This window comes from Ostrinia nubilalis, chromosome 30, assembly GCF_963855985.1.
Source record: "Ostrinia nubilalis chromosome 30, ilOstNubi1.1, whole genome shotgun sequence".
Lineage (NCBI taxonomy): Eukaryota > Metazoa > Arthropoda > Insecta > Lepidoptera > Crambidae > Ostrinia > Ostrinia nubilalis.
Genome location: NC_087117.1, coordinates 5495862 through 5505412, shown reverse-complemented (window position 1 = coordinate 5505412; position 9551 = coordinate 5495862). Strand labels below are relative to the sequence as shown.

At 36.0% G+C, this 9551-nt stretch overlaps 1 long non-coding RNA gene across 1 annotated transcript; it reads left to right on the top strand.

Annotated features, from left to right (window-relative positions):
- The first annotated feature begins 6338 nt into the window (after nt 1–6338).
- LOC135085847 (uncharacterized) lies at nt 6339–8695 on the top strand. The gene is made up of 4 exons (XR_010260232.1): nt 6339–6849; nt 7065–7207; nt 7593–7807; nt 8141–8695. It is a non-coding gene; the product is annotated as an uncharacterized LOC135085847 (long non-coding RNA).
- Nucleotides 8696–9551: the final 856 nt, after the last annotated feature.

Sequence of the window (9551 nt, the reverse complement as noted above, 5' to 3'; positions counted from 1 at the left end):
CAAATTTTTACAGTGTAAGGTTGACAAGTTTATCTTTCTAATGTGATAGATTTTACTTATTAGATGGCAATTAATATAAGTGAAAAAAATTCTTAAAATATAGTGATGAAAATCTTGTATTTATTGTTCAATTAAAAGCAAATACTCACTCATTTTGGTCTGTTTCCATATTTAAAGAGTAACATAGTCTAACAATACTCTAAATTTATTCTCATTAAGTGTTAAAATTATTAAAGAAATATTTTTGTAAACGCCTGATTTTTCATTGCACACAATCACTTTGTTCGATTTTGTCGAGCTTGATTTCATATTCTGTTAACTGTTAGATACATAATCTAACAATACTCTAAATTTATTCTCATTAAGTGTTAAAATTATGAAAGAAATGTTTTTGCAAACGCCTGATTTTTCATTGCACACAATCACTTTGTTCGATTTTGTCGAGCTTGATTTTATATTCTGTTAGCTGTTAGATACATACTAATGCAATTTTATAGGGACTTAGCGGACTACAAAACTGACTCCAATCAACAGATTGCCTAAGCCAATCTACGTTTGTAGCTAAAAACTGGTTCTCATTATAATGACACTACTTCTTCTTGCGACAAACAGTGTCAATGAAATTATTGTTTTTTTTTTATAGTTATCTGATAAATAAAATGTGTAACTCAATACCTACCTAACACAATCATAAATTAAGAAAAAAATACATACAAAATGTATGTATGGTATGTACTAAATTCAACGACAATCTTTTGAGATGATGACAATATGATTTTTTTACTATATCTGTTTTATAGTATTTCTTTATGTTCATAAAGTACCTATTAACTACGTTAGTACTTACCTGTGTTTATCTGAAGAGAGTGTATGCGAAAACAGCTCTAGTATCCTAGCTAAAGAACTAGCGCGATCTTTCATCGTGGTTTTTAATAATGCATACAAATCTCTATTTGACTTGAGGTTTTTCATTTTAATGAGTATTTTTACTGAATTGCACATGATAAACAACTCATAAACCAAAATAAACATCTTTGGTTTACCTGACATTATTTTAGTGTAACGAATTTTACCTAAGTTAATTTTGCTATGCGGAAAAATGAGGCGCTTTTATTTAGTTTTTTGTGATTTTCTCGAAAATAGGGATGAATAAGGGTCTAAAAACTGAGTAATAATATCGCCCACGTTGTCATCTATCATCTCTCATTCATGGTTTGTTAAAGATCGCCCAAGATGTCAACTAAAACACGCAGTTTTCATTTAAAAAAATACCTTTTAAAAATACGTCAAAATAGCCAAGCTAGAAGTTTTTTAGGCACTCATTTTAACACACAGATTAAGATAAAGGTATAAGCTAATACATTAATAAGTAATAACATAAAACCAGTGAACGAAATTGGATAAATTGACAATACAAACAGAAGTCAGAAAATCCATGATTTTGACTTTGTTCACTTTACGGTCGCACCACATAACTATGATAGTAGATCATGACTTGATATTAGTGATATTTGATAGAATGAAGTCTCATCTTTCAATTTATATGCAAATCAATCTTGTTTTAAGTAGTTGCATTTAAAGCACCATGTCCAACACCTTGTATGGGCTCGATCCACCGTGCGACGGTCTTATTCAAACTCTTGCTACTTTCTTGCTTTATCCACGAAACATCCCTATTCTTCGAAATTATTACGATCTACAAACGGAAAATCTCTGCTACTACGCCGCAGTAAATTCCCCATCATAAATAAAAAGATTTTTTTTAAAACAAGCTCTTGTACCTATGCTAATAATTTTGGTTTCATGACATGCTCCTAAAATTCATCACCTTATAAGAGGATTTCAGTTTTTATCTGCGAAACTTTTTAATAATATAGGTACGTTTCATGGTTTGGTAATTTAGGGAAGTTTATTTGCACTTAACATGAAAAATATGGTATCAATGTACTGAGTACCTATGCACCTTCAGTGGCAACAACAAGGTCTACTGGGTACCTATAGTCTACTAAAGGCATGCAATAGATTAATTTCACTAAAAATTAAAACCAACTCCAAAACGAATCACCAAAAGGTAGGACACCGACACCGACTCCGAAAATGGCTAATTTTGTAATCAGTATCCAAATTTTTAATAAGCTCTATAGAACAATTCAATACCACTTTATCTTAATTTTTTTTAATGTGACAGGAGGCAAACGAGCAAACGGATCACCTGTTGGTAAATGATTACCGTCACCCATAGACACCCGCAGACCCAGGGGCGTTACAGGTGTTATTTTTAATTGTGGTATTTTCGCGAAGAAACATATTTAAAATCTAATTCTAATAAGTATGAAAAATATAAATTGTTTTCTTCGATTAAGTTACAGATTCTGACTAGCTCCTAATTTGGATACTGATTGCAAAGGCCTAGTAAATAAATAACGTAATAATTTTTCTACTTGTATTTATTTTGGAGTCAATTATAGTTTTTTTACACTAATAGATTCTATTCAGGTAGAAAATAGCGTCTGAGCGCGTCATAATTCAATTGTATTGTCTGACTGCACGTACTCTATGAACAATTCTGACATAAAATCTATTGTCGAACAAAAGCTGGGTTGCACCATCTTACTTCAACTTTGACAAGCGTCAAAAGTCTGTCTAACTCCATACAAAAAACACCGGTTATCGCCAAAGCTACGGTCAAAGTTAGGTCACGTCACGTGGTGCAACTTAGCCAAAGAAAAAATTCATTTTGATCGCTAATGTCAGTTTGTAGCGAGTGACACAACCTCCCCGTCTGAAGGCCAGCGGCCGACTGCCGCCCGCACCCCGCGAAGGCCCCCTCAACAGCAAAACGTTCGGAATTTATCAAAAGTAAAATTTATGAATGAAAGTAATGTTCGATTGAAAAACGCAACGTGTCATTTAAAGATTAAAGAATTCCCAATCTATTCGTGTAAAAATCTTTTAAATTAACATAGCCGTTTTGGAGGAGTAGGGAATTTAAGTAAAAAATCGATGTCCCGTATTTATTTTTTTAATCCAAAACAAAGAGACGTAGCGAAAATTCAAACGTCACAAATGTAGTCCTTGAACTGTTGTATAACATATATTTTTTTCAACTATTTCTGTCCAGCAGTAAAAGAGGAGTAGGCTTTACAAAATGCCCATTTGGCGCGGATTGAGGACACTAATCGCCTTAATGGGCAACCAATGAAGCCATTAAAACAATAAAATCTTTTGTAGGAATTATTTCCGATTTAAAAGCTAATTCTACTGGACTAGATCGGCTTACACCGCGTGTAGTTTGGTATGTCAGAAAAAGAATTGTCATACTTTTTAACCGACTTCAACAAAAGGAAGAGGTTCTCAATTCGGTTAGTATGTTTTTTTTATTTATTAACCTAGGTCATGGTGGATCGCAATCAAAAAATCAAGCCCACTGCTGGGCAAAAGCCTCCCCTAAGGCTTCCCACTGTGGAACAATTATTTGAATTGTTCTCTACATTCATACACGTCTTTATACATCAACGCTAATACCTGCGGTATTCTACTGAAAAGTTAATTGCATCCGGGACTCTCAGACCTTCAGGTCGAATGGAGGAGGAGGGCGACCAGCTGGATGGACCGACAACCTTAAGACAATAGCTTGCAAGGATTGTGCTCTTACGTCTAGAACTGGACTTTTCCAACATAAATTACATACTAATGTTATTAACCTAATGTTATTGGCATTAAAATATTATTGGCAGGTAGTTGCTAATTGCTCATAAGATAGGCCCCCTTAATTTAATTTATTGTCCGTGGTGCATAATCTTTGTCACCTGTCATCCGCTTTGCAATGGAGGGAAGTCGAACCTTAATTTCGAACTCCTCCTATGTTCTTCTGATTAATTTCGTTGCGGGTCCAATGACAGTTTAACTTTCCCGCGGGACAAACTTGACCTTCATTGGTTGGGTTTTTGTGGCGGTCAAGCTGTAGATCCTGGCTACACAGGAGTTGCAGTGGTGGGAACGAGAGGTGGGAATAGTCCCGTTTTAACCTAATGTCATCCACTGCTGGACAAAGGCCTCCCCCAAGGATTTCCATAACGACCGCTCCTTCGCTGCCCGCATCTATGTGATTCCCATACCTACTTCGTTTTGGTGAGTGAGAATAATTCACCCGTATTCTCAAACGATGCCGAAATCGAACGCACAGCGTTGAATAGAGCTCTGTGATTGGTTCGTGTGTCACCCTGTGCGTCCACGCGTACCTACTTAGTACTGTGAGATCTCAAAGACTGTTTGCGAAAACGGGCGATCGTAAATTTCCTAAACAGTCGCAAACTACAAAGCAAAATTATTCAAAGTGAAGAATTAATTAAACTTGCACATAATTAATTGGCACATTTTGTTAAATAATTAAACGTTAACATTCATAAACAAGACAGGATTTCTGGACTATTAGCCGCGATCGCAATGTTTGAGTTAGGTAATTTTACAAAACACTTGAAATATTGGCTGATGCAAGATGATTGGAATTTGCACGCAGAATACATTCATCATCAGGTAAGAATAAGAATAAGAAAAACTTTATTTGACACAAAAAGAAAAAATAAAAAAGGGACTTAAAACTATAACACGCATATTTTTGTGCCAACGTGTCCGACGCTAGTTTTCAGCGGGTGCCTCTCCAACAAACATTTTAAACTAGCTGACCCGGCGAACTTTGTTCCGCCTTAATGGCAATAAATAAGCAGACTTTTTTTTATTTCGAACGGGATAAAAAGTATCCTATGTCCTTCTCCTGGCTCTAAACTACCTCCCTGACAATTTTCAGCTAAATCGGTTCAGCCGTTCTTGAGTTATAAGTGGAGTAACTAACACGACTTTCTTTTATATATATAGATTAAAAAAAAAACATTAAACAAAACATTGACATCAGGTCGTTTAGTCTCCACTGCAGGAGCACGACCCTCTAATTGACCAGAGGCAAATGGATTTGGCTTACACTCCCCACGCTGGCCAGACGGGTTGGGGAGGCGATGTTCGCATGTTTGTCCCTTAGTCGCTTACGACTAGTTACGACATCCATGGGAAGTGGGGGTGGTTCCATTCTGTTTTGATGGAACTACACAGATAGTACTGATATGTGTTACCGGAAAATTTCAAAAGTAGGTAGTCAAAACTAAAAAACTATCAAAACCATTTTTGACTGCAAAAATCAGGCAGAAGTGGTTTTAAATACTGCCCTTAGTTAAAGCCACTTGTGACAGATTTTTGCAGTAAAAACTGTTTGTGACTAAGACCGACTTAAGGTCCTATGTCCCCTATGTCCCCTAGATGGGGCAGAGGGCGTCCACAACCGTCCTCCATCGCGTTCGGTCTTGAGCTTCGCGTTTGATCTCGCTCTAAGTCTTGCCGATCTTTGCCTCGTCTGCTACAGAGCGCCGCCAAGTTTTCCTTGGGGGTTCCACGTTTGCGTTTTTCTTGAGGGTTCCAATCCAGAGCCTGCTTGGGGATGTGTTCGGGCTTCCTAAGAATGTGTTGTCCGATCTAGTACCACTTGCAGTGCTGGATCTATCACTGTTACTTTTGACTAAGACCATCGAACCATGTTCTTCTGATTAAATTCGTTACGGGTCCAATGACAGTTTAATCCCCCGGGACAAACTTGACCTTCACTAGTTGGGTTATGGCGGTCAAGCTGTAGACCCTGGCTACACAGGAGTTGCAGCGGTGGGAACAAGAGGTGGGAACCCCATGAGCATCGGTCAAAACCACTTTAAACTACAAGATTTTTTAAAGTCATTTACTTACAGCAGTTTTCAGAAATTCAACCAGTTTTTATTCGTAATACTAATCGGTCTGTCGATCAACCTAATTGATTCATAACGATGAACTTAATTGATACGTAACTAACGCTCGTATTCACAAACGATGCTTGCACAAATCGAACGCACAGCGTTGAATAGAGCTCTGTGATTGGTTCGTGTGTCACCCTGTGCGTCCACGCGCACTGTGAGACCTCATAGTAATGTTTGTGAATACGGGCGTAAGTATGTGACGTGACAGAACGTGTCCCAATTCTGATGTGGAACGGAAAATTGCTTAAATGTTCATAAATAAAAGTATTAATTCAATTCAATTCATTAATAAATCATATCTATATATAAAAGAAAGTCGTGTTAGTTACTCCACTTATAACTCAAGAACGGCTGAACCGATTTAGCTGAAAATTGTCAGGGAGGTAGTTTAGAGCCAGGAGAAGGACATAGGATACTTTTTATCCCGTTCGAAATTAAAAAAAAAAGTCTGCTTATTTATTGCCATTAAGGCGGAAAAAAGTTCGCCGGGTCAGCTAGTTTATAATCTATATTAATAATTTCGTCAAGGGGTACGGTAGACTGGATCGAAACCTTATATGAATAACAAAGCATAAAAAAATAACGATTTTGAGTCGACAACATATATCCGCAAAATTCGGATAATGGAGAATTTCGTTAAATTCCGATGGCATTGACAAACAAACCGCTGTCGCCATCTTTAGTAGTTCACCATCCACTCACTATGCGATCAACGCCTAAAGCTGGGTTGTCATCGATCCATAAATAAATGGAAATCAGTGCGTTTCGCGATTTTCATGATAATATACTCTTTGTTATGTGTTTTTTCTTTAAACCTGGTATTGGCCGATTCAACCACAAAAAAGAATATTAGCCATAACCTTATAAGTTGAAGTTCAAATGTCAATGTCATTTAGTTTCGCACAGTGATAAATTCCAGTGACATGCAATTTTTGTAATGGTAAATTATTTGTAAGAAACTGCAAACAAATGCAAATGTGCAGTCGATGTGTGGAATGCGACAACATTATACTCGGTAAGCGGCTTAATATTTTTTTTTTATTTAACCCGAAAAATAATAATAAATGACCACATGCATAGCCTGTGTTGAGTTGTTATCAACATAAATACAGAAACAGACACAATTTTTGCACCGTTTTTTCTGATAACCGAATATACTCCTTAATGCGCAAGTTCCACTTGAGCTCGGCTGGTTCTTATTATAAATAATTGTGTAATATATTTTTGCAGATAATTTCAATTATTGCGAGTGTTGTGGCTTAGAAACAATTAAGCAGTTAAGAATAAACAAGGCTCGGGCACTATCAAACCTTTTTCCTAAAAAGCAAAAAGCTGCTTCTGCTGCTTCACAAGATTTATTTGATGACTTTCAGGTAAGTTAATAGTGTAGGTCACTGAGTAAAGTAAAATAATAATAATAATAAATAAACTTTATTTATCTTTCACAGAGGTATAAATAAATATAGAGGTGGGAGGATATACCTACACCTACATACATTCACAATAGGTACTTATTATTATTTGAATATTTGTCTAAAAATAAAATACATTTCTCTTATTAAACTCAGTTAACTCAGATGGAGCGCGACAACGGAGAAGTCGAGGATGTAGGTTCAATTCCTGCATGTGGTGTATTTTTTCATCACATCTTATTAAATTTGTTTAATAAGAGTAACACAATATAGCATTAAAAATTTAAATTAAATCTTTAAATTAAAGCTTTAAATTAGGTATTCATAAATATATTTCTCTTTTAAGGTTGATAACGAAGAGTTGACGCTAATCGAGGATTCATTGATGATTGATGATGCTTCTTCGGACAACAAGAAAAAACAGCTACTGTCAGTCAGCAGTGATGATGCTTCTTCGGACAACAAGGAAAAACAGCTGCTGTCAGTCAGCAGTGATTTTATTTCTTTAGAAGAAGAAGAGAAAGAAAACATATCAAATGGCGGGCAGACCCCCGAAAAAACGTAAATATTCAAGCAGGTTTAGTACAGAATATCAGCCCCCCAGGACTAACTATTTATATTTAGCACTTTCAAATAACACCATTCAAGTATCAGTACATTCAGTTGGTTCTATGATTTATGAATGTGTTCAATGTCAAGCACTTCATTTTTTAGGTGAAAAAATTAAAAATCATTTTAAAAATTGTTGTCATAATGGGAAGGTATACAATATACATAGACCCAGACAGTCTTAAAGCCAATTCCAGAAATATTATTAGCATTTTTTGAACCAAACAGAACAGATGAAAGTGTTCGACAATATCTTTACACTGAATTAATTCCGACACATTTCAGATTTATCCATGGACAGTGGCAACCACGAATATCTCAGTCAGCGGCTGATAAAGTAATTGCAAGAATGTATAATTATTCCTTTTCTGATCGGGAACGATATTATCTCCGGCTATTACTTCTTCACGTCAACGGGCCGACTTGCTTCAGAGATGTTAGAACTTATTAATATGAAAATATTATTTACACATCATTTCGAGAAGCTGCTCAAGCAAGGGGGCTACTTTTTGACGATCAAGAATGGGAAAGATGTTTGGATGAAGCAATTGGTTTCAAACTTCCTCGGCAATTACGACAGCTGTTTGCGTTAATTTGCGTGTTTTGTGAAGTAACTGATCCTAATGCTCTTTGGGAAAAATTTCTAAAAAGAAGAGACTAACAGATTTCGGACTTCCGGAGCCAGATATTGATGAAAATAGTATTTTCTTATCTGATCCCGTTTCTGACTATTAATAAGAGTTATTTACATAACCTATATTAACGATTGAATTTGATTGTTTTGTTAATTTGTCTTAGTTTATTTTGAATGTTGATTTAAAATAAAAATAATTTGTGTAAAAAAAACATTTGCAGTTTTTATTTACCATATTTATTAAACACAACTAACGAAGCTATATGAATCTATATTTAATATTCTTTGAAAACCGATGACTACAGAAACATCTATCTACATTTTGCACCTAGAATTGTGTATTATGAGTCAAATTGCACCCGAGCGAAGCCGGGTTTTCATCTAGTATTTTTATTAATAACCGATTCTGATTTCGATATTGACTTGAGGAAACCGGTCAAGCGCGAGTCGAGACAACATTCTTCTAATTTTTTGCAAAAACGGAGAATTTGACCTGATGGAAAGTGATGATCAGGCCGAAGGTGGAAGCGTGCTTTACCCGGAATCCTAAACCACAGAACTGGGCATGTTAAGCATTGTTGTTATGATGAAAGACTTAGGAACATGTTGGTGCTAGCTAGTCAGGCGGGTTTAGAGCAAGCTGCTACCAAACCAAGCAGGAAATTTTGCCCCCACTGGGAATCGAACCCGGGACCTCTGAGTCTGAGATAGGTGGTCTTACTTACCACTAGACTACAGAGGTAGTTAGCCTCAGTGAATTTTTCCTTTACTTGTGCTATAAGACCTTCAATATTTTTCATTTTCATTGGACAACGAAATAAAATAAGAACACAACTAAAAATCGCAACAAAATCATTTATTTTTATGCTTAACAACAATCACATCACAATCAGATTTTTACAAATCATGATTTTTTACCTGAAAATAACACTAATGGGACATAGAATCTAAGACTTTTCTTGCCGATCCACTTTGACCACTAAACGGGTCTGACGCAGAATGGGCACTTCGTAAAATGTTCACTTCGCCAACTGTGCACTTGCAAACTGGGCACTTTGCAAA